We start from the raw sequence: 6,000 nt of genomic DNA on the forward strand, positions 1-6,000 counted from the left end.
AAAATTTAATCGGTTTTATGAGAATACTTCTAATAATTTTTGGTTAAGTGTTTGAAGGTTTTTGTAAAGTTCTTTTCTTTTCTTTGGTAATGGTGATGAATGCAATAAAGTGCGGAAAAGTAAAGAACGCAACGATATATACTGGTTCCCCTCACAATCCGAGAGTACTCCAGTCCCCTTTCAAACACGAAAGAGATTTCACTATAGTTAGAATTATTGTACAAGCCTATGCCTACTATCTAACCTATAGGGTGATCAAAGGTTCTTAACACCTTTAAGATCAATCAACACTAATGTGAATGAAGAACAATCCTCTTCAAACACACCACTTACTTCCAACAATCCTGGATAGTAAGGAGATAATTTTCTTTGAACTTTTACAAGAGATTTAGATGAAGTTTGTATAGCACTATCAATCTTGGATTGATCTTCTTCTTCAAATAAACAATTCTCAAAATGAATATAAGTGTTCACAATGTATGCATGAAACTTTAAATGGATTTCTCAATGAAAATGTGTATAGAAAGTTTCACTTGAAAATAAGATTTGATGAACACTTGGAAATATTGAAAGATGAAGAATATATGGTTTATGAATTGTTAATGAAGAAGGTGAATAATGATTTTGAAATATGTAGAATTTATAGTGTGTTAAACACCTCTTTGAATGGTTATTTTTCCATGAAACAATGCAATGATCAAGTGGTATGAAAAAGAATTCGTTTGAATAAGATCATGCAATGAAAAAACACACTGGTTCAGTAGGAACCGGTTCCTGCCTGGGACAACCCGGTTCCTGCTGAACGTTACAGCAGAAAATTTGAATTTTGAACGTGGGAACCGGTTCCTGCATAGGGACAACCCGGTTCCCCATAGTAAACCACAGAATGCTGAAAATTGAGAATGCTGGGAACCGGTTCCCCCATAGGGACAACCCGGTTCCTAAAACCTTTACTTTGAATTTTAACTATGAGAAAGGTTTTAAATGAACTTTTGAGGGATGACACTTTGTAGTATGATTATGATATGCATGAAAATATATTTGTGAACAATTATATGTCAAAGTGAGTATTGTTTATACCTTTGATATTTTAGCTTGATCCTTGAATCTTCACAAATTCTTCAAGACTTTGAAATGATGTATTTTTGCTTGACACTTGAAATTCTTTTTGCACATCCTTTATAAAAGCTTGATGTCCATATTGTCTTCATCAAAACAGACTATGCTTGAGAAGCTTGTATTTACAGCATCTTTTTAAAAAGGTGATAGATGTAGATTTTGAAATGAATTTTTCTTTACCCACCTCCCTATGGGGGTCACCCCCAGCGAAATCCCCCATCTGCCCCTGCTTCAGAGATGCATCTCTGAAGTAATTTTTTTTCCAGATTTTTTTAGGTTTCGAAAATGCATTTCCGAATTCACCAAAAAATTGGTGTTTTCGGAGATGCATTTCTGAAATGCATGAAAATTAAAAAAAAACGTTATTTTTACAATCAGGTAATATTTCGGAAGTTCATTTCCGAAAATAATTCTGCATATACAATTTTCCCTCCTTCACTATTTCATCATTTTTCTCCCAAACTCCTCCAAACCCTCTCCAAAACTCAATCAATCTCAATCCATTTTTTCGTCTCAAAATCAAGTTTCAAACCGTTGATCACGTTAAAGGGAGCATAGTAAGCTACAATTTGAGGTAAACATCTCTCATTTCATCCCCTATTTCACTATATTGATTGAACAAATTTATGCTGAAAACTGCGATGGTTCGGAAGTACATTTCCGAAATAAGTTACCTAACAAATTTCGGAAATGTACTTCCGAAATAAGCCATGGCAGTTAAAAAAACAGTTTTGGCCAATTTTGCTAATTTTTGCATATGTTAGGTATGGTGCATCCGGACAACATTGTCGAAGATGACGTAGTAGTTCCGGAAGTTGTCAACGCCAATAACGATCCGGTTATCGACGTTAAATCTATAATCAATGCGGTTGATGTGCGACAACAATTTACAAATGATCGGAGCTTCGATAGTCGTGAACAATTGCTTGATTGGGTTCGAAACGAAGCTAGTAAACTTGGATTCAGAATTGTTATTTTAAGGTCCGACAATGGAAATAGTAGACGGAAAGCTTTTGTCGTTTTGAATTGCGAGCGGGGTGGGAGTTATGTACAAACAAACCGGGTGTTAAAACTAGGGGTGATCAAAACCAAACCAACCCAATAGAAAACCGCAAACCAAACCAAACCAAACCGAAACCGCAAAAAACCGCATTTGGTTCGGATTAGTTTGGGTCAGTTTTTACAAAACCGCACGGTTCGGTTCGGTTTGCGGTTTGTATTTTGTAAACCGAACCAAACCGAATCAAACCGCACTATGTTACAACCTAAATTTTACTAACTCACATCCAATCCAAACTTAAACTTATTATACATTAGCATTATGATTACAAACAATTTTCTCATCCTTACACATATAATTTCAGTCTCGATCTTCTAAAATCTCTAATAACATTATCGCACCTTCTTTGCCACATACATCTTCCCTCTTCTTCTATAATCTCTACTCTCTTATATTCTTTCTTTTTCACCTTCTCATTTTTATGTAAATGTTCTGTATTTCAGTTTCGTTTTTATCGCATATCTTCTTCTCTAATCTCTCAACATTTTTTTCTTTTTCACTTTCACTAATCTTTCGTCTCTTCTATTTTTTTTGTTTCGTTATAATAATTTTTATATTATTTTATGCTATTATTTTATGTTTAATATTCCACTTTTGTCTAATTTAATTTTTACATATTAAATGAAAAATTGTTGTCAAAATATGACGAGTTTTGTTGTTATTTGATAGTGTATGAATGTATAAATACAAAATTATGTTATCATCTATATGTGTATGTATGGCTCAATAAAATATTTGTAAAAAACCGAACCAACCGAACCGAACCAAACCGCATTAGTTTGGTTTGGTTTGGTTCGGATTTTTTTTAAAAGCCAACCGAACCAAACCAAACCACAATATTTTTTCTCTTGCGGTTCGGATGATTTTTTTCGTCAAAACCGCCCAAACCGCACCGCGAGCACCCCTAGTTAAAACACGAAGACACGGGATCGAGAAAGTGTGGGTGTCCGTTTAAGTTGCGCGCGACTCGGAGGGTTGATGATTTGTGGCGTTTAACCGTAATTTGTGGAATTCATAATCATGCCTTGGATGCCAAGTTACACAGACATCCAATGGCGTGTCGGTTGTCCCGCGAAGAGAAGAATGTTATTCCGGATTTATCAATAATCAAAGTGGCGCCGAGAAACATACTTGCCGATTTGAAGCAAAAAAAATCGGATAGTGTTTCAAATATCAAGCAAGTTTACAATGAACGACACAATCTTAAAGTCTTGAAAATGGGCCCTCGGTCGGGAATGCAACAACTTTTTAAACTATTAGGCGATAACCAATACGTGTCAAGCTTCCGTACGTCCCAGGACAAAGTTACGGTACGTGACATTTTTGGACTCATCCCGAAAGTATCAAATTGTTCAACATATTTCCAACAGTTCTTGTGATGGATTCGACGTACAAGACCAACAAGTATAGGCTTCCTCTTCTAGAGATTGTCGATGTGACCTCGACGGACAAGACATATTCGGTCGGGTTTGCTTTTTTGGAGTGTGAAAAAAAAGATAACTTTACATGGGCTTTGGGAATATGCAAGTCTTTGTTGGTTGATCAAAAGGTTATGCCAAATGTCATTGTTACCGACCGCGACCAAGCTTTGATGAATGCGGTCGATACCGTCTTCCCGATATCGACCGTATTACTTTGCCGGTATCACATAACTTGCAACGTGAGAAGTAAGCTCAAACCCACGGTTGGGACAAAAGATAGGCCGGATGAAAACAGTAAAGTTATCAAAGCCGGTGTTGTGGTGGATAGGATTATGGCCGCATGGAGGGTGTAACGCCCCAGACTGCTTTCGGGATGATCGACTAACCCCACAAACCAACACGGGTCTTTTCAGCATGCTTTGACCTCACTCGCACGCTTTCTTGGAAACTTCCCAGAAGGTCACCCATCCCAATACTACTCCAAGCCAAGCACACTTAACTTTAATCTTATGTAACGTAATCGATGTAATCTTCAACCGTTAAATAAATCGAATCGTTGTTGTTTGTTATTTTTCTTCTGTCCAGACCTTATTTCGGAAGTACATTTCCGAATTCTTCCAAGGGGGGTGAATTCAGAGATGCACTTCCGAATTCACCCATTTTCTGGAAAAAAACATTATTTCGGATGTACATTTCCGAAATCAGTTTTTTTCATAAAAAACACGTTTTCGAAAATACATTTCCGAAACCACCTTTTTTTTGAAAAAAAAGGTGGTTTCAGAAATGCATTTTCGAAACCGGGGAGTATTTTGGAGATTTCATCAGGGGTGACCAAGAAAGTAAGGAGATGGGTAAAGAATTCCTCTTTTGAAATTCAACATTTCAGTAGAACTTTTTTGTTAAAAACTTTTCACGAATATGGAATAGTTGAATTGATACTTGTTAGAGAGATGAATAGAGTTATAAGAGAATTACAAACTAAAGATAAACTTAAATAAGCTATTTATATGTTGATTTCTAAACAAATAAATAAATAAATATATTTTAAATAATAACACAAAATAGATTTGAAACATGTATTAACTGATATAATCTTTTATTTGAAATTGTAAAATTTCACAAAAGATTTGTTTTACAATAAAACAAATTAATCGATCTTTAAAAAAAATACTACTATAATGATTTATATACCAAAAATATTACTCATCTCTTTCTCTCAGAATTTAATAATTTAATAATGTTTAATTATAAAATATAAACAGATATAATATTAATTATTTCTATAAATAAAGACACAAATAATTAACCGAAAATCACAGCTCAATAACTTCCTCCTATTCTTTTTGTTAAGATATTTTTTATTAGAAATTTATATCATACTAATTATTTCTATAAATATCCACATAAATATTTAAAGAAATATAATAAAAAACACACTCACAATAAACTAATTTTTTTCTGATGCCGAAGAGGAATTGAGTTTTTTTCAATTAATTTTGAAAGATTATTATAATATAAACTTGCGATAAATTCTTGGATAATGAACCTTTATGTCACAAATAAAGGGTTCATATTTTTCTTAAAAATTAATTTATTCTTATTTTATGATTTTTAATTATTGATCGTGAATCGTGATAGTGTAAATTAATATCAAATATATATTTTTAGATCCCTCCAAAGAATACAGTAAATTTTTAATAAACATAAATATGTGTTTGACTTATCTCTCAAAATCTAAATATAGTTAAACCAAATATTGTGATTAAATTATTAAATTTGGTGAATTAACATTAAATAATAGAATCATCAAAACAAATTTTAAATTTAATATTTATTATATCCAAATAATTGACATTAATATATACATTTATAAATTTATGCCACAAATAAAATATTGAGAATCTCTTTTTTTATATAAAAATTAATCTATTCTTCTTATTTTATGATTTTTAAATATCAATAATGATGACTATAGTGTGATATTAAAATAAATTTAAGAAAGTTAAGTCAAATGTAGAGTGAACTTTTGTAGCAAACACCCTTCTCACGTGTTTTCTAGAGAGAAGGCAGCTCTTCTCTCTCTACGAAACTTATCGTGCTTTCTTCCCCCTTTTCTCAATTTAGGGTTTAGTGGCAGCATCTATTTTCATCAGCTAGTCTGTTCACCTTCCCCAGTTTTTCTGGCTCTCTTCCACCTAGTGTGGTTCGTGTTTCTTTTTCTTTGAGATCTAAGTCAAAATCCTTTGTGACTGAGTTAGTGGTTACCGATGGACAAGTGGAGGAGCATCCCGCTATCAAAAGAAGAGGAAGAAGGAGTGGTTGTGGAGGAAGAAGAGATTTGCGAAGAGGAATCCTTTCAGAGAACTTTAGTTGCTAAATTATGGACTGAAAGTAGTTTCA

The sequence above is a fragment of the Vicia villosa genome, linkage group LG1 (assembly GCF_029867415.1).
Source record: "Vicia villosa cultivar HV-30 ecotype Madison, WI linkage group LG1, Vvil1.0, whole genome shotgun sequence".
Lineage (NCBI taxonomy): Eukaryota > Viridiplantae > Streptophyta > Magnoliopsida > Fabales > Fabaceae > Vicia > Vicia villosa.